The sequence below is a fragment of the Eurosta solidaginis genome, chromosome 1, assembly GCF_040869045.1.
Source record: "Eurosta solidaginis isolate ZX-2024a chromosome 1, ASM4086904v1, whole genome shotgun sequence".
Lineage (NCBI taxonomy): Eukaryota > Metazoa > Arthropoda > Insecta > Diptera > Tephritidae > Eurosta > Eurosta solidaginis.
This window is the reverse complement of record NC_090319.1, coordinates 227765686-227786858: the sequence shown is the minus strand read 5'-3', so window position 1 is coordinate 227786858 and position 21173 is coordinate 227765686. Positions and strand designations below refer to the sequence as shown.

Genomic DNA, 21173 nt, shown 5'->3' with positions numbered 1-21173 from the left:
CCTGATCAAAAAATCAATAACATTTTCAATAACAAGCCGACCATAAATCAAAATAGGGTTTGTTTATGCCTGAAAATTTATCTAACGAACATTTCGTTATGTAATTTCACCTACACTGTGACGCTTTTTAAATTTGAGTGTTTATTTAACGTCCATTTGGTTTTATTGGGAGAATCCCCATTTTTCATTTGGCAAATACATATGTACCAAAATATATATGTACATATGCATATATTTGGTCCGCTTAAGAGGAGTTCGCGTCCGCTGAAGAGAGGTTTATGATTGATTTGTTATGAAAACTGATCTCAGTGTCCGTTGATAAGAGGTTCGTGTTCGCTCAGTAGAGGTTTTTTGTCCAATTTTAAAGAAAATAACTGTCCGCTTCCTGCCAAGAGAGTGTCCGCCTAAGGGAGGGCAATTTGTTCTAAAAAATGTACTTAAAACTTGGTGTATGAGAAACTGTCCGGCCAAGGGGTGTGTCCGTCCAATAGAGGTATCCGTTAGGAGAGGATTCTCTGTATATGCAAAAATCCTAGAAAGGAAAATACATAAAATTATATGAACTTCATTTAATTTTTTTTTTCGTGCATAAAATTTACTTTTTTTACATACTACATACATGTAAGTATATGTAGCCTGGGGCGTATTCGTTTTAAATATATTTAGATTGTAAGGAACGTACCTTTGAAAGGCGTGAACTATTGTCGTTGAAGGCCAATAAGTATTGAACTTTTTGCACTATCTGTTCATGATTATCTAACCGTTAATATTTACGGCAAACCCAATTTGAAAATTTCGGATTATTAAATTTAAAATCAAAATGAATAAAATTAAGGATTTGATATGAAATGCATAATCATGATAAATGCATTGACTATATTTGTACATTTAGTTTTAAAAGACTATAGATGTCAATTTGTATGTTATATACACCAACCATTTTCATTTGCCCTTATCGAAAATTAGTATATTTATACATACATAAATGTATTGGAGTGTTCTTTATTTTTCCAACATCGCAAGTAAACATACTATATATGTAGTGCTGGATGTAGAGTGACGGACTTTTCACTTGTACTATTAACAACTTTAGTGATCAGGTATAGAATATAGCAATCTTAGATTTTGAATTAACGTTTTTTTTTGAATAGAGAAAAAACAGTACGATTCAGGCAGCTTAAAAAAAAAGATCGTTTTACATATTCATACAGATCGTCAAATTTTGAAAACCGAATTATAATCGAAATACTTAAATGAATAAATGTTAATTTAATATTGTTAAATAAAGCGAATTAAAATAATTTAAAACTTTATATTTGGACAAATATTCCTACAAATTGGGGGCTCAACCGGGATATATTTGCCAAAGGAAATAGCTGCAAGAAGACTGAATCGTACTCCTAGGTAATAATATATGTGTTACTAGAAGTCGTAGAGCGTTTTTCTGGAAGATACGCGAGGATCAAAGGCAGGAAACGGCATTGGACAGCCGGAGAAGAACATCACAAGCCGAAGCAGAGCAGCAGCAGCAGTCGCAGTCGAACTGTTTGTGAAGAAACACGACAAAATCAAAAATGAAAGCAAAACTGGATTGAAGTTCAATTTGAAAACAATCTTGTTTTAAAAAGCGTTTCTTAAAATATAAATGCCAAGACGTGTCAAGTTGATGAAATTTAAAGAGAAGAGAAGGGATTCAAAATAAGGAGACAATGCAGAAGAAGTTTATATCTGAACAAAACAAGGAAAGATGAATTAAAGAAGAATTTAAAGAAGCAAAGAAATACTAATTAATGTGGAAGAGTTTCGAAGAAATCAGAAGAACATAAGACGAATTTGATGTAAATTTGAACAAGAGGGACATTGAAGATTTAGAGAGTTGATGTGATGTGAAGGCCAAGCAGAAGGAAGAAAAGAAGACGAGAGCAAATCCAAGGTTGGTCGACATTATAAGAAGTTAATAGTGCTGAAAATATATAGAAGAAAAAACATTCAAATGTGAAGATGACAGGAAGTGAAAACAAGGGATATGTAAGATGAACCGAAATTGGGTATAGGTAAAATACAAAAACAAATACATATAGGTAAGAAGATAATATAATACAGTAGCAAGCAAATAATAGTTGAGAACGGATAAAAATAAATAGTATATATGTGGATGCCTATGCATGAATGTAGGTACAGTTAAAAACAAAGAATTTCGACATAAACCTTAAATTATTAGTTTAAATACTAAAAGGGTGTAAAATTGAATTCATATATAGATTTACGTTGCTTAACATACATAGAATACGTACAAAAATTTTTTTTTTTTTTTTAAAAGATGGATTTAAATCAAATAATGACTCTGACAGTAAATTTGCTTAGGGAAAAGTTGAGAGAATTTAATCTTTCTACATCAGGCCAAAAACGAGAATTACAGGACAGACTACTCCAGCATTACGGATTATTAAGAAATGATCCAATAGATGATGAGTCGAATCAATCAGTATATGATGACGTGCAAGGAAATAACGTCATGCAGTCTTCTCCGATCCTGGTACGACAACAGCAGTTTACATTGAAAGATATGAGTGATTGTATTAGTCCGTTTAATGGCGAAGAATCTTTAGATGTTAGGTTTTGGGTAAATGAGTTCGAGCTAAATGCCGATATTGTAAATTGGAATGATTTACAAAGATTTGTTTATGGAAAGCAGCTTTTGCGTGGAGCAGCCAAGCTTTTCGTCAGAAGTCAAAATAGAATTTTTAACTGGGATAGTTTGAAAGAGGCATTAGTATCGGAATTTGGTTCGAAAATTTTCTCCTCAGATGTTCATAAATAGTTAAAAAATAGGCGTAAACATGCTAATGAAAGCTTTCGCGAATATTTATATAGTCTTATGGAGATAAGTAAACAGATAAATTTAGATGAGGCAAGTATCATAGATTACTTTATTGGGGGTATTCCTGACTCTAGATTTAATAAGTCTATGTTGTACCAAGCAAAGAATATCGAAGATTTAAAAGAGCAATTGAAAGTGTATGAGAAGATACGCAAAGCATATTCAGCGCCGGTAAAGGTAGCGTCAAATGTACCAATGGGAGAGACTAAATTAGGTATGGGAAGATCGAAAGAGGACACGACAAAGAGGTGTTTTAAGTGTGGAGATAAATCTCACATGGCAGCACAGTGCCCACAAAAGCAATTTAAATGTTTCAAATGCAACGAAATGGGTCATCGTTCATTTGAGTGTCAGGATAAATCCAAGGGATCTAAAGAAACAAAGAGGGAACCGAGCACAGTTAACATTTTGGGTAATGAGATTTATCAACCCTTTTGTAATAGCGTTAGGGATGAGTTACACTTTAAAACAATTAAAGTGGCTGATTTTAAATTTGAAGCACTTATTGATTCGGGATGTTCTTTGAACATAATGCGTTACGATACGTTATTACTGTGTGGCTGTGAGGTTATATTGAGAAATGACAAAAGAAAATTATACAGTGCTTGTGCAAACGTGATTGAGACGATAGGCAGTTTTGAAACATGCATATGTGTAGATGAGATATCGTTAAATATCACATTTCATGTAGTCAGGGAACGTGATATTCAATTCGCAGGGATGTCGATATTATTTTAACTGAAGAGGAAGTTGTTTTCAAAAGTAAGGATTCGCTAGATAAATATAGAAATGAGGTGCTAAGTGAATCTGATGTTGATCTAAAGCCTAAAAGTTGGATAAAAGAGTTCGATGTAATGAACTTGAATGAATTAAAAGAAGTTAAGACACTAGATGTGGATCATTTAAACAAGAGTTTGGCCAGGGAGGTAACTAATTTAGTTAATGAATATGCACCAATGGGTAATTGCGAATCACCTATAAAAATGGAAATTGTTTTGTCAAATGAAGTACCAGTTTATCAACGTCCGAGGAGGATGTCATAAGAAGATCGTCGCTTCGTTGATAATCAAATAAAAGAGTGGTTAAGGGATGGAATAATTGTTCCTAGCAATTCCAACTTCGCCTCCCCAATTGTGGTTGTTTCAAAGAAGGATGGGGGAAAGCGCTTATGTTGTGATTACAGGCAATTAAATAAAAAAATAGTAAGGGATAATTTTCCGATGGTTATTATGGATGAAGTTTTAGATAAATTGCAAGGTGGTCTAGTTTTCACAACGCTAGATTTGACAAATGGGTTTTTCCATGTTTCAGTACAACCAGAATCGAGGAAATATACTGCATTTGTAACTAGCGATGGCCAATATGAGTTTTGTGTGGTACCATTTGGTATTTCGAATTCCCCAGCTGTTTTCTGTAGATATATAAATGCGGTGTTTCGGACGCTGATCCAAGAAGTCACACTGATTACGTATATGGATGACTTGATAATCCCGGCAAAATACGAAAATGAAGGTATTGATAAGTTAAAGAAGGTTTTGAAGGTTAGTTCTGAGCATGGATTGAAGATTAAGTGGAAGAAATGTCAATTCCTAAAACGCAAAGTAGAATTTTTAGGATATATTATAGAAAATGGTACCGTAAAAATTTCAGAAGAAAAAACCAAAGCTGTCCAGAATTTTCCAATTCCAATGGACAAGAAGTGTTTACAGAGATTTTTAGGACTAACTTCCTACTTCAGACGGTTTATAGAAAATTTTGCTATAATTGCCAGACCTTTATCAGACTTGTTAAGGAAAGATGTTGTTTTCAAATTAGGAGATAAAGAAATATTAGCATTTCAGGAACTGAAAGCTCATTTACAAAAGTCGCCAGTGTTACGATTATTTTCACAAAGTGCGGTAACTGAAGTCCATACTGATGCCAGTAAGTACGGATATGGAGCTATTCTGCTGCAGAAGGATCCGGATGATCAACATTTACATCCGGTACAATATATGAGTCGGAAAACAAAACCGGTAGAGGAGAATTACCCGTCATATGAGCTTGAAGTATTGGCTATAATTGAAGCTTTAAAGAAGTGGAGAATATATCTATTAGGTTTAAAATTTAAAATTATAACGGACTGTAATTCATTTACAATGACCATTAAGAGAAAGGAAGTTCCCCCTAAGGTTGCGAGATGGGCTTTGTTTTTGCAAGATTTTAATTATGAAATTGAACACAGACTGGGAACTCGAATGAAGCATGTTGACGCGTTAAGTAGGGTATATTGTTTAATGTTGGATGACTCGCTAAAGCACCGACTTAAGCAAGCACAATTAAAAGACGAATGGACAAAAGCAGTTCGCAAAATTTTAGAAAAAGACGTGTATGAGGACTTTTATGTGAAATATGATATCCTCTTTAAGAATCCCCAAAAAGAGTTAATAGTAGTACCAGCAGATATGGAAGAAGAGGTCATAAAAATGGCACATAGGCAAGGGCATTTCTCGACAAAGAAAACCCAAGACTTGTTAGAGAAGACGTTTTTCATACCTCAAGTTAGTGCTAAAGTAGGGCAGGTGGTGCGAAGTTGCATTGAATGTATAGTAAATGAAGCAACGTTAGGAAGGGAAGAAGGATTTTTGAATACTATTAATAAGGAAGATAAACCTTTAGGGACGTATCACGTTGACCATGTAGGACCACTAGAAACGACCAGCAAATTGTATAATTATATATTTGTGGTCGTAGACGCATTCAGCAAGTTTGTGTGGCTGTACCCCACAAAGAATACTGGAGTGGACGCAGTAGTTGACAGACTTCAGAAACAAGCAGCGATATTTGGTAACCCAAGACGTATTATTTCTGACAGAGGAGCTGCTTTTACTTCAAATTTGTTTAAAGAGTATTGTGAGGGTGAAAACATTCAGCATTTAATAATTACCACCGGAGTACCACGTGGAAATGAACAAGTGGAGAGAATGCATAGGGTAGTAGTTCCTATGTTATCGAAGCTGTGCACAGAGACACCAAGCAATTGGTACAAGCACATAGATAGAGTACAACAATTTATAAATAATTCACCTCCACGAAGTACAAAGCATGCTCCATTTAAGATTCTAACGGGACTAGATATGCGTATAGCCAATATGCCAGAGCTTCAAGAACTTTTGGAAGATGCAGCTTTAGATGAGTTAAATGAAGATCAACAATTAGTTCGTAATGAAGCTATAGAAAATATTTCTCGTATTCAGCAGGAAAACCGTAGATCATACAATTTACGTAGAAAACAAGAAACGAGTTATGAAATTAATGATTTGGTAGCTATAAAAAGAACCCAGTTTGGTAGTGGACTAAAATTAAAGCCGAAATTCCTAGGGCCGTATAAAATAATTAAAAAGCTTAACCATGGTAGATATGAAGTCGAAAAGGTAGGAAATCACGAGGGACCGGGGAAGACATGTACTGTGGCGGAATATATGAAAAAGTGGACTAACTCATTCGGGGTCGAATGAAATCAGGATGGCCGAATGTAGTGCTGGATGTAGAGTGACGGACTTTTCACTTGTACTATTAACAACTTTAGTGATCAGGTATAGAATATAGCAATCTTAGATTTTGAATTAACGTTTTTTTTTTGAATAGAGAAAAAACAGTACGATTCAGGCAGCTTAAAAAATAAGATCGTTTTACATATTCATACAGATCGTCAAATTTTGAAAACCGAATTATAATCGAAATACCTAAATGAATAAATGTTAATTTAATATTGTTAAATAAAGCGAATTAAAATTATTTAAAACTTTATATTTGGACAAATATTCCTACATATATTTTAAATAATTAATTTAGAAAAGTTTAGTCTGTATCTTCCCGATGGTATGAGGCCCATTCTGAACTAAATACAAGCTTTTAATATATTATATAACTTTATTAGATGGTATCACAATACGCATAAAAGGATTAAATGAAATAATTATACGCATAGAAAACATACAAATTCTTTTTTTTTGTACAGATGTATGTAAAAGCATAGTATGTTTGTCGCTAAATCTGCGAAAACAAAAAGCTGTTTCTTGTTAAAAGCTTAGAATTTTTCTTTAACTTTTCCCTTTTAAAAAACTTAGTATTTAGGAGCATAAGAATTTCTGTCACGAGATGTATATATTGTATAATGTACTGTAATTAATAAATATTGTACTATAAATGGGAATGCTGGCGTTCTTTTTGAGTTAGAAGGCACGTAGGTAAATCAGGTAAGGGGTCACCGAGATATAGGTGCGTCGGTGGCCATGGTTTTGAGGGTGGGATTAAGCACCGGGCGTCGCAACAACACCCGCGGCGCCCCCAAATATATTCGGCCTATTTCTATTTTTTTCTTTCAGCATATTTTTTTTATTATTTAGTTTCAGCGTTGGTAACCGGTCATTTCCGGTTCGTAAAATTTTTTTTGCGTTTTGAATTTTGAATTTGAATGTTTAGCGCTTTGTCCGTGGCATCCGGTTCGACCGGATGTCGGTTTATTTTGAATTATAAGCGTTTTGAGTCGGCTCTGCGCTTCTGACAGTGTTTTGAAAGGTATGATAGGATTTTTCTGTTTATGGCGCAGGACAGAAATGTTGGCAAGAACCTCGCCCAGCCGACATGACTAGCCACAGTGCACCACCAGATCATACCGACTGCCTTCCTTGCTGCTCCACTAAAGATGCGTTACCATAACAAATGGCGCCAAACGATTTGGTGCCTGAGGCGCTATCGCGCTGGTCATTCCTTGTCAGCTTGTGAAATTTGACCATCCCATATGTCCGAGGTGAGCAGCCGCAGGAGCAGCCACCTGCGTTGCGATGGGATGGTTGGATGGACAAAGTTGTCCGGAATGATCCTCATTGAGAGCAGTCACCTGCGTTGCGATGTGATAGTTGGATGGACCAGGTTGTCCGGAGTGGTCATCATGGGCAGTAGCTGAGGGTTACACGAGACTGATCGTCGTGTCCTCCAGATTTTGTATTCACCCGGTGAGGCAGTGCTGCACGCACTTAGTTTTTTTTGTAGATTTGGAGTTTTAGAGTTCTCCAGTTGTTGTCCGTAATCGGCTTTGGTATATATATGTCCGCTAACTGGGTTTAATTTTTATTTAATGTTAAAATTTAATAATGTTGCCGAATATGTGTTGTCTAGTATGAATGCGTGGGTGTGTGTGTCCAGGATCCCAGCTCATCCCACGTCTCAGGTGGTATCCTCGAATACCACCTGCATTGCGATGGGTTGAGGCACCTTTCCTGATCCGCAAGTCTGGGGAGCGTCCTTTGAAACCGCTCCTTTCATTGCGGCGGAATTAGGGGGGTGTCCTGACTGAATGGTTAGAGTGGCCCCAGCAAGTCCCAGAGGTGGGTCCATTGAGACCACCCCTGCGTTCCGGCTGGGTGTGCTCGGACTAAACTATGTGTGTTCTGAACTAACCCTAATGGCCCCAACCAGTCTCAGAGGTGAGTCGCTAAGACCAGCCCTGCATTACGGTTGGGAGCACTAGGGACAAGTATTAGTGGATTTTTGTTTACAATTTTTTTTTTCTTAGACCTGTGCCTTCTAATGATGGGATGTCAGCATTCCCATTACCGAATGAAATACACCAGTAGTTTTGCAAGTTTTTATACACGTTTTCTTTTGTACACGCATATTTCACTAATTAACTTACTTTTCAGTATTTTGGTATTTTTTCATAATTCGGTACGATTATCGAATTATCAAAATTGTATTTCACGAAAGTTTTTTTTATATAATAATTTTTCTTTTAATTTTTATCCAAAAAAAAAAAAAACAATAGTCGATAATATAGGGTGAACGGGGGTGAATTCTAATCTTTAATAGCCCCCAACTACCTTAAGTTTTTCCTGTAGATAGAGGTTTTTTTAACACCAATACTCGTATTCAACAATTTACTTACACATTTTTTTTGATAATGTCGCATGATCAGTCATTTCGGCGAATGGCCACAAGGAACACTCCGTTCGTGAGGGGTGGCAATTTTAGAGGAAACCAGTACCGAGTTAGCAATAACAGGGGGAAGATATCAGCATAATATCTCGGGTATACGGACTAATGTGTCGATATACGCACAGGACGGAGCTAGTACCTTGCCAGTAAATCATGGGAATTTTGAAGGAACTGCAAGCGATAGGACGCGTACCCCACGGATCCGTGCTGAAGCCCCTCGTGAAGACTCGTGGGTGAATGTACTGCACCAATTGTTCCGGACTTCGCAGGAGGAAATGCGAAGGGAAATGGGAGCGATCAGAAATAACATTGACCAGCTCAACTCAGCTCTCGAATCGGCACAACAATCGATGAATTTTAACAGGAACGCGAGTCGAACGGAACGTAACCCAATGCCAGCGGTTGTAACCTGTGATGGTGTTAACCAACTAAGCTACCTCTGGCGAGGTCCTGTACGTGAAGAAGCGTGCATGCCAGTTAAAATCAGGTCTGAGCTCGCCGGGTTGGGGTGGTCCTTGCTTGTCACATGTGTACAGGGGTCAACCTAACATACAAAAGAAATTCATGCACATATTTGAATTGAACCAGGCAAAAAAAAAATTTAAACACTTTAACCCCGAAAATCCCTAAACATATGTCAGACAACCGGAAACGGAATAAACCGGAAATGCAGCCGATCGAACCCGGGAAGCAATAAAGCCGCTTCCTTTCTCTCCTCCTACCCAACCATGAGAAATATTTTTTTTTTGACATTAATCCCTAAACCCAACCTAAAGAAGACCTAGATCACCTCACATTCCCTAAAAATAAAAAATTCGCACCGATTCATTTTAAATTCACAAATTGATTAAATATTTATTCGCCAATTATATGCATATCTTAATATTTATGTAGCTTTATAGTTTCTTATCAAATATTAATCATTAAAGTTTACAAATATTAGAAATTGACATTATTCCTTTGAAATATGAATAAGGATATTCATCCGAAAAATGTATAGTAATAATATTTTACAGGGATAATTTCATTATAAATTATCAATCAATTACTTCCTAAAAGATAATTCATATTTAGACAGATTTTGACTGAAATGTTTTTAGTCCGAAACAAAAAACTGCTATACTACTGATTTAGCTAGGAAAAAAAAGTTTGTGGACATTAATTCTGGATCTATTCCACTCTTAGCACTCAAGCGTTTATCTTCATCATTATTTACTACTCCAACAACAACAACAATAGTTTTTTTGCCCGCACAACTAAATTTCCAAAAACCATATTTATTATTGACAAATATCCGACATGAGAAAGTTTAGTTATCTTTTATAGTTTTTTATTGAGCTTAATTTAACTTTGCCCAATTCTGCACATCTATATGCTAATGGCAGTTCTTAGTCCTCACATTTTCTACATTCAAAGAATCGCCAGAGAAAAATTAACATTTGGTTATTATACCATTTCTAATTAGAATTTGGAAAAAAAAACACAAATGTTGAGAGAAAAGAAAAGATATATGTCACTGTGGCAACGCAAAAAATTACAAAATAACACGTTTAGGTAAAGGGAGAGGGAGCAACGTGATCAAAGCATATATTTATGAACAGCTACTGTTTAGGCCCAATGCCTAACTTTTACCTGATTGACGGCGCCGCTCCCTAATATTTTAATAATATTTCCAGCCACCCACACTCACGCCTACATTTGTGTGCATGCATGCACATGCATGCGTTTCATACACATGTACGTGTGTGTGTGCAGGTTGTCAGCACCCATGCACGTATATGTGGGGGTGGCTGTATGTGTGGCCCTTCCCCTCATTAACACCAGAGGACTTTTTCGCGGCTTAGCGGTTGTCCTCAACGGGATAACCGGCCTCTTTTATGATCGACCGCCAAGCAGTTCACAACGCCCAGGATCACCATCGTCATTTTTGCGACATTAAGGTAACATTATACCAATTGTATATTTTCCTTTTACTTCTAATTAAATACTATTTTATAACGAGGCAAATCCTCTTGTGTTTCTTTATTTCATTTCGAGAAACCCATCAACCCGAGATCGACCCGTGTGCGCCATTCCCATTGCCGGTTTCCGACGCACTCAGGCCGAACATTGGTCCTCCTCACCAGGAACTGAAAGCACCTTTTTTATACTCAGTTGAGCAGAGCTCACAGAGTATATTAACTTTGATTGGATAACGGTTGGTTGTACAGGTATAAAGGAATCGAGATATATATAGACTTCCATATATCAAAATCATCAGTATCGAAAAAAAAATTTGATTGAGCCATGTCCGTCCGTCCGTCCGTCCGTCTGTCCGTTAACACGATAACTTGGGTAAATTTTGAGGTATCTTGATGAAATTTGGTATGTAGATTCCTGGGCACTCATCTCAGATCGCTATTTAAAATGAACGATATCGGACTATAACCACGCCCACTTTTTCGATATCGAAAATTTCGAAAAACCGAAAAAATGCGATAATTCATTGCCAAAGGCGGTTAAAGCAATGAAACTTGGTAGATGGGTTGACGTTATGACGCAAGAAGGTAATTTAAAAGTTTTGCAAGCTGTAATTTGGCAGTCGTTGAAGATATCATGATGAAATTTGGCAGGAACGTTACTGCTATTGCTATATATGTGCTAAGTAAAAATTAGCAAAATTGGATCAAGAACACGCCCACTTTTTAAAAAAAAAATTTTTTTAATTCAAATTTTAATAAAAAATTTAATATCTTTACTGTATATAAGTAAATTAAGTCAAAATTCAACTCCAGTAATGATATGATGCAACAAAATACAAAAATAAAAGAAAATTTCAAAATCAATCCTTCTCAAATTTGGTAGGGGCATAGATTCTATGACGGTAACTGTTCTCTGTGAAAATGGGCGAAATCGGTGGAAGCCACGCCCAGTTTTTATACACAGTCCACCGTCTGTCCTTCCGCTCGGCCGTTAACACAATAACTTGAGCAAAAACCGATATATCTTTACTAAGCTTAGCCCACGTACTTATCTGAACTCACTTTATCTTGGTATAAAACGTGGCCGAAATCCGACCATAACCACGCCCACTTTACGAAAAATGAAAAAATTGCCATAATTCTATACCAAATACGAAAAAAGGGATGAAACATTGTAACTGGATTGGTTTATTGACGCAAAACATAACTTTGGAAAAAACTTTGTAAAATGGGTGTGACACCTACCATATTAAATAGAAGAAAATGAAAAAGTTCTACAAGGCGAAATCAACAGCCCTTGGAATCTTGGCAGGAATACTGTTAGTGGTATTGCATATATAAATAAATTAGCAGTACCCGACAGATGATTTTCTGGATCACCTGGTCCACATTTTGGTCGATATCGCGAGAACGCCTACACATATACATCTAAGGGCCACTCGCTTTTAAAACCCTCATTAATACTTTTAATTTGATATCCATATCGTACAAACACATTCTAGAGTCACCCCTGGCCCACCCTAATGGCGATATCTCGAAAAGGCGTCCACCTATAGACCTAATGCCCACTCCCTCTTAAAATGCTCAGTAACACCTTTCGTTTGATACCCATATCGTACAAACATTCTAGAGTCACCCCTGGCCCACCCTAATGGCGATATCTCGAAAAGGCGTCCACCTATAGACCTAATGTGCACTCCCTCTTAAAATGCTCAGTAACACCTTTCCTTTGATACCCATATCGTACAAACATTCTAGAGTCACCCCTGGCCCACCCAAATGGCGATATCTCGAAAAGGCGTCCACCTATAGACCTAATGCCCACTCCCTCTTAAAATGCTCAGTAACACCTTTCGTTTGATACCCATATCGTACAAACATTCTAGAGTCACCCCTGGCCCACCCTAATGGCGATATCTCGAAAAGGCGTCCACCTATAGACCTAATGTGCACTCCCTCTTAAAATGCTCAGTAACACCTTTCCTTTGATACCCATATCGTACAAACATTCTAGAGTCACCCCTGGCCCACCCAAATGGCGATATCTCGAAAAGGCGTCCACCTATAGACCTAATGCCCACTCCCTCTTAAAATGCTCAGTAACACCTTTCGTTTGATACCCATATCGTACAAACATTCTAGAGTCACCCCTGGCCCACCCTAATGGCGATATCTGGAAAAGGCGTCCACCTATAGACCTAATGCCCACTCCCTCTTAAAATGCTCAGTAACACCTTTCGTTTGATACCCATATCGTACAAACATTCTAGACTCATCCTTGGTCCACCTTTATGGCGATATCTCGAAAAGGCGTCCGCCTATAGAACTAAGGATTACTCCCTTTTAAAATACTCATTACCCCCTTTCATTTGATACCCATATCGTACAAACACATTCTAGAGTCACCCTAGCCCACCCTAATGGCGATATCTCGAAAAGGCGTCCACCTATAGACCTAATGCCCACTCCCTCTTAAAATGCTCAGTAACACCTTTCGTTTGATACCCATATCGTACAAACATTCTAGAGTCACCCTTGGTCCACCTTTATGGCGATATCTCGAAAAGGCGTCCACCTATAGAACTAAGGATTACTCCCTTTTAAAATACTCATTACCACCTTTCATTTGATACCCATATCATACAAACACATTCTAGAGTCACCCCTGGTCCACCTTAATGGCGATATCGCGAAAAGGCGTCCACCGATAGACCTAAGGCCCACTCCCTCTTAAAATGCTCAGTAACACCTTTCATTTGATACCCATATCGTACAAACAAATTCTAGAGTCAGCCCTGGTCCACCTTTATGGCGATATCCCTAAATGGCGTCCATCCATAGAACTATGGCCTACTCTCTCTTAAAATACTCTTTAATACCTTCCATTTGATACACATGTCATACAACCACATTCCAGGGTTACCCTAGGTTCATTTTCCTACATGGTGATTTTCCTTATTTTGTCTCCATAGCTCTCAACTGAGTATGTAATGTTCGGTCACACCCGAACTTTGCCTTCCTTACTTGTTTATATATACAGTCCACATATCAACCTGCACAGCATATTTTGATTATCAGAAAAATTGTTGCCAAAGAATATAAAAGGATTTGCCGCAGCAGCCAAACAACGAGAAAAGTGGGATTATATTATACACAAGTGACCAGAGCTACAGCATATCTGCCTACAAATTTTTTGTTAAAGGATTGCTACAGCACATCTTAGCAGAACCACCAGATCCACAGCACAACAAATAATAAGAAGTAAGTGTTATATTTCTTGCCACTTTTTTTTTGAGTGTTATTTTTTTTGCAAAATAAATAAAAAAAGACCCGTGTAGTGCGCGAAAAAATTAAAATCAAAAAAGGAGGGAAAAAGTGAAGTTATTTAGTGAGCACCATTTTTTTTCTTTCCAATTTCAAAAATTAAATCACTTGGTTTATTAATTTTATTTCGATCCTTGTGATTATCTGGTCTATCCCCCCACCAGTGGTAAGGTTTTCCAGACACAACACAAGGAAGAGGTTAACCTAACCTCACTTTCCGCACGATACCGAATAAGTTTGTTGTTGTTGTTTTTTTTTTTTCGTTAATAAACGTAAATAAAACAATGGAAACCTACATCCGTTTAGCAGAATCAATCGCAGAGTTTGATAAAGATTACAGCCTTATTCCGGAGAGCGACTATAGCAAACACACCGTTGCAATACAGCAGGAAGAGTTGCGGCTCTTGTGGAAGAAGGTAAAGTCTGCGTTTGATTCGCTATTGGGATCTGATGAGGTGTCAGCGGATGACGTTATGGCGATGGCGATCAGAAAGAAGCAAAAGGCAGCATACGCAATCTACGTGCGATGTTCAGCGTCTATATCTGCTGAGGCAGAAAAATACAATAAGGATGAAAAGAACGTCAACCCTGAGCAAGAACCTCATGGGCATAAAATTCGCCTCCCTGCTTGCGACACGGAAGTTTTTAAAGGGGATTATCTGTCTTGGCCAACTTTTCGCGACCTTTTCACGGCAATATATATAAACAATTCCAGCTTGAAAGGGGTGGAAAAGTTATTCCATCTCAACAACAAAACGCAGGGCGAAGCAAAAGATATCGTTAAAAAATGCCCTCTCACAAATGAAGGCTTCGAGATGGCCTGGAAAAACTTGTGTGAAAGATACGAGAACAAACGTATCTTAGTTAACACACAACTAAAAATTTTATTCAACTTAAAAAAGGTAGAAAGTGAGTATGGCAGTTCAATAAAAAAGCTGCAAAATGATATAAATAATTGTATTTCGTCCCTCAAATGCCACAAAATTGACACTTCCAATTGGGATGCAATCCTGACGTATCTCTGCTCAACCAAGTTACCAGAGAGCATGTTGGCTCTTTGGGGGCAAAGTATAGACCATAAAATGGACATATCCAAATGGGAGGATATGGATAAATTCCTGTCTAATCGGTTTCAGACACTTGAAACAGTGTCTGGTTTTACAGGGCATACCACTTCGAAAGTGCAAAAACCAAACGCGTCACGACAATCGTCAGAAACCCCTACGAAAAGACTTGGTGCTTTTCAGACAAAAGTATCCAAGCAAACAATAAAATCAATTTGTAAAATGTGTAAATCCCCTGAACACAGATTACGCAACTATTCACGCTTCTGCGAGTTAACCCCAGTAGAAAGGATTAAATTTATAAAACCCACAAGTGGCTGCCTGAATTGCTTATCCCCAGGACACACCGTGACAAAGTGCACCAGTTCCTACAACTGTTCCAAATGCCACTCTCGTCACCACACGCTCCTGCATGCGGATACATCTCAGCACACGGCTGTACGCAATCCTTTCAAAGATGCGGATAATATCCCAACCACATCAGCACAGGCGCGACAATCTGCAAACCAGAATGTAAAATCCTGTCTGCCAATTCCAGCACAGGCGTGCTATTAGGAACTGCTCGCGTACTCATTCACCATAATGGTACCGACTTCTCCGCGCGGGCATTAATTGATTCAGGGTCTGAATGTTCTTTCATGACAGACAGACTGAAACGCAGAATCAATTTGCCTGCGAGAAAATGCATGCCCAAGTGTCGGGCATCACCAATGCAGTATCTGCTCAAGTTAGAGAGGCATCCACCATCGAATTACGTTCACCAGTGGATTCATGCTTCAGATTGACTAATCCAGTTCTGATTCTAGCCAAACTTACTGGGAATCTGCCATCCTGCCATATCAACACAATGGCTATGCGGGCATTCGCAGACTTGGTTCTGGCAGACAAGAGGTTCTACGTCAACGAAGATGTAGACCTCATACTTGGTGGAGACATATATCCCCAAATTATAATGAGCGGTCTGAAAAAGAATGTACTTAATACACTTCTGGCCCAAGAGACAGTGTTCGGTTGGATACTAACCGGTCGAGTTGAAGCACCGAGTACATCGAAGAGCATCGTGCCATTTTATAACGAGGTTGCATTGGACAACCAATTAAAAGCTTTCTGGGAGATAGAAAATGTTCCCAAAAATAAAATGTTTAATGAAGAAGAAAGGTATTGTGAACAGTTATTTAAGGAAATGACAAAACGTGATGAAAATGGGAGGTATACAGTTTTGCTACCATTCATGCAGGATTACCCTGAGAATATTAAATTAGGACCGTCCCTAAATCGCGCATGTTCACAATTCTTCAGAAATGAGGGGCGATTACTGAAAAACCAAGAGTTAGGAAAAGAGTATGTTCGGGTGTTGTCAGAATACGAAACACTTGGACATATGAGAAAAATCAAGAGTAATATACCATCCGACGATTCGGATAATTATTTCCTGCCCCATCACGCCGTTGTAAAGGCGGAAAGTACCACTACCAAGATGCGCGTCGTCTTCAACGCGTCAAGCCCTACGGCAAATGGCATTAGTCTAAACGACATACTCCACCCAGGTCCAGTACTCCAAGCAGACTTGCCCATTGCAAGAGGACTACTTGCATCAGAGTTGGTCAACAATTCGTTGTGGTGGCAGGGACCTTCTTGGCTGCAAGAAGACAATTCCCACTGGCCTGCACAAGAGCCCGACTATAAAACGTCCGTTGAGGAGAAGAGGGCACAAACATGTGCCACGACAAGGGTAGATCATGTAGATATTCTCGACCGATTCTCAAATTTACCCAGGGCTTTAAAGGTTCTATCCTATGTTAGGAGATTTTATAAACGAACTCACCCAGAAACTAAAGCAATGTTCCACGAAAGGTCGTGTATAATCTCAGCCGAGGAGATTAAGGCAACGACCCAAGCATTAATACGAGTCTGCCAGAAACAATTTTACGGGACAGAATATTTAAAATTGAAAAATAGGGAACCTATCGATCGAAAGAGTGAAATACTCTCACTAAACCCATATATCGACAAAGATGATATTATTAGAACATGGGGGCGTCTAGGGGCGTCAAAACACATGTCGTACAACGAGCGTCATCCGATGATCTTGCCTTACAATTGTAGGCTGTTTCGCCTTACAGTTATGATGGCTATTCATGACTCCTTTCATGGCGAGAACCAGCTCATGCTCCGTCTCATCCGAACCCAATACTGGATACCGAATGTCAACACCATGATCAGAGCCGTCATCCACAATTGCAAAACCTGCATTATTCATCGAAAGCAGGCACAGTCCCAACTTATGGGTACCCTTCCCTGCGAATGGACTACTTTTACCCGCGAGTTCACCAATATCGGGGTAGACTTTGCGGGGCCTTTCGACATCAAAAGCTACCGAGGTAGAGGATGTCGACTGTCAAAAGGCTACGTATGCCTTTTTGTCTGTTTCTCCACTAAGGCCATTCACTTAGAGGCCACTAGTGACCTCAGCATCCCATGCTTTCTCGCAGCCTTCTCGCGTTTTATCGCGAGAAGGGGATGTCCGCAGAACATCTACTCCGACAATGGTACAAACTTTGTCGGAGCACCAAGATCTTTACGATCCGAATTTAAAGCCTTTCTGACCGAAAGCCGAGACAAAACAGTCTCAAAGTATAGCCATCAAGCATTGAGCTGGCATTTTATTCCGGCCGCCGCTCCTGCGGGAAGCGGGAGTGAAGAGCTTCAAAAGCCACTTCAAAAAGATTGCTTCTCCCCACAAATATACTATGGAGGAGTTCCAAACACTTATGTGCAGGATTGAGGCGTGCCTCAATTCGCGCCCTCTCAGTCCAGGATCGAATGACCCAACGGACCTGGAACCACTAACCCCAGGACATTTCCTAACCGGCAGCCACCTGCTGGCTCCACCAGAACCAGATGCCAGTGAGCGCTCTGCCTCGATGATCAATCGATGGCAGAAACTCAAAGCCCTCCATCACACTTTCTGCAAACGATGGAAGGTGGAATATCTATCCGAACTTCAAAAACGAGTGAAGTGGAAGCATCCCAAAGAAAATATAAAAGTTGGAGATCTCGCTGTCCTCAAAGAGGACAACTTATCTCCCAACGAGTGGAGGCTAGGTAGAGTCGTCAACGTACACCCCGGTGAAGATAACCGAGTACGTGTAGTCGACCTCTTTACCGAGAAGGGTTAAGTCAGACGACCTTTGGTCAAACTGATCCTTCTTCCCTACGGAGGAGACGGATTGCGAGAAGGCCAATAGCTCCTCGTAACAAGCCCTCCGTTCCCCTCCCTCGCTCCCTTCCGAACTCCACTTCCCTATTGATAATCCACCAAAAACCCAGCGCTCGCCCACCGAGGCCAATCAACCACCCTAATGCAGATCCCCATCTGCCACAAAACACTTATTTTTAATTTTCAAAACCAAACCCCACTTCACTCACTCACCCAGAGCGAGGACACCAGAACCCTAACGCAGACTCAGGGTGGTGCAGACGAAAAGTGGTGCTTGCGCTATTGGTACAACCACATTCTTTAGAGGATTTAAATTTTTGCCAAACGTAAAAGCTTCTGTCATAGCCCGTAGTCGAATAGACCTAAACCCATGTCGTCGTCTTCTTCAGATTCCGACTCTTCTTCCTTAGCTTCTTCCTTCTTTTCGGCAGCAGCGCTCGCGCCAGCCGCTGGTGCAACTGCAGCTGCGGCAGCAGCAAATTTGCTGTTGCGAGCTTTGGTTATATTGGCAGAAGAACAATGTCATCGACAGTTGCTAGGTTGTGATAAAATATCATAAGGAAGGAAATAACATGCACCGAATTGGAGATATTAACTAATATGATAGAATTCACAACACTGTAAGAATTATTACTGACAAAGACAAAGACTAAGAAAAATTAGAAACTCGTTTCAAATTAGGCCAACATCACCGACTAAGTGGTGCTAAAATACGGTGAAGTGTAGTGAAAAATCCTTCCGAAAGTGCTGAAAAATTGTCGAAAAGTATTTTAGAAATATCAGGTGTGACGGTAAGTGACAACTATATGAAAACGGTTCACATGGCACGTTCCACTGGAAAAAATCTTTATATCCAAACCCAATCAAATAAAACACTTATATTTTCTAAAAATTTAGTATAAGGACATATTCTTTTGAAATGTACTTTTAGCAGCGAAAGCAAATTAAATATGTCATGGAAGAAAAAACAAAGAAAAATATGGAAAACAAGAAATAAGACACTTGTCGAAACGCAGTCTTGCAATCTTATATGCACAGTGAAACATGAGCGGCTAGGTGATGGTGTAGAGTGTTTTGCCTTAGGCGATGTTGAAAATTTGGTTTTCATAGAAAGTTCCATGAATAAATGGGACCTTCTGAATATGTAAAATAATAATTGAATGCCGAAAAATTGAGTTTAGATCAATGATGGGCTTTTTAGCAGGACAATGAACCCGACCACACTGCGAAAATTGTCAAAGACCGGATGCTGTAACACACTCCAAACATTTTAGATCACCCACCACATTCACTGTATCTATCATCTATGGAAGAACCTAGATAGAAAAAAGAGGACCATTTGTAGTAAGATAGGCTCAGAGCCGCTATTTTAGTGTAATGGCAGAAATTGTATCGGGGTGAGATCAATAGTTGTTAGTTCCATGCCACATCGTTAGCAATATGTAATGAAAGCAAATGGAAAGCACACAAAGTACCGGAAACCAAAAATATGCAGTATATAGATATTTCGTTCATATCCCTTTCTTTTTGTAAGAATTTTGACTTTGGTTTTTTTCATTATGTAAAACAGTATTAATATCGCTTTCAAACAAAAAAAAATTTTCTATTGTGTCACCCAGAAAATCCTTACGAGAGGTAATAATAAATAATTACTTTCCAAGAGTTTGCTGGGATCTTTGGTAACTTCTTTGATGGTAGCAGCTTCTTTGAATTCCACTTCGGTTGAAGCAGCAAGTGCCAAAAGATTCTTGAAATCATTGGCAATGCTGTGCGGTGCAGACGCAATGGTTGGATAACCAATCTCTAAACACACAGCTGCTAAATTGGTAACTCCCATTCGGAATTTGACGCGCAAATCCTCTGGTTTAATGTCCATGATTTCAGGTGAGAAAATAGAACCAGAATCGTAGACTTGAGTGATGACCAAACCATATGAGAAGGGCGAGATGTTTAACATATTCAGCAGTGTTGCTTCGGAAGCACCGACCTTAGTAGGTACATCGTTGATGATTTCAATAGTACCCTTCGAAATTTTGGTGGAAATAGATAAAGCTTGGAAGAAAGATGTTTTCTCGGGACCCAAACCAGTATTTTGTGCTGGAATAACGACATGTAAAGGGGCAATAGCGCCAGCACGGGCAGGCGCACGCACTTTTGACTCGAACAATTTATCACGTATTTCGTTTAAGTCACCCTTGGTAAATACGAAGCCAACATTTCCTTTGATATGCGGCAACAAGTTCTCCAACAAACCATTATTCTCCAAATGCCCTCGTATAGCTTTGCGCATCATTGTATTTTTACCCATGAGTACAACGCCCATGCCACGCAAGCTGGTACGGATGTTTTGCATCTGTTTTAGATCCAACAGTGTCAGCGCCGACAATGAAATGTTTCGGATATTCATCAAAAAGTTCAACAACTTTCAGGAAATATTAAGCTTTCCATGCAGCTTTGTTCTCCCTAACCATCGTGAATCAAGTAGTGTATTAGGGACTCGTAAATCGAATTTAAGAACAAAGCGCAAACGTGTGCAATTGACGGTGTCTTTGACCAAAACTCTATTGATAGATTTGGATTTCAAATAAGAACGAAAAAGGGACCCGTACATAAAAACAGCAATCAGAAATAATATATATGATGATAGTAAGCACATCTATGAAAAATAGTGCTGTTATATATATTAATATATATCGATATTTATATAGTAATGTTTAAATAATCTACAAATATACCTACATTCATAT

General features: G+C 38.8%; 2 pseudogenes; one reads left to right on the top strand and one right to left on the bottom strand.

Annotated features, from left to right (window-relative positions):
• The first annotated feature begins 2320 nt into the window (after positions 1–2320).
• LOC137240050 (uncharacterized) lies at positions 2321–3924 on the top strand (annotated as a pseudogene).
• Positions 3925–18765: 14841 nt separating this feature from the next.
• LOC137240040 (large ribosomal subunit protein uL10-like) lies at positions 18766–20897 on the bottom strand (annotated as a pseudogene).
• Positions 20898–21173: the final 276 nt, after the last annotated feature.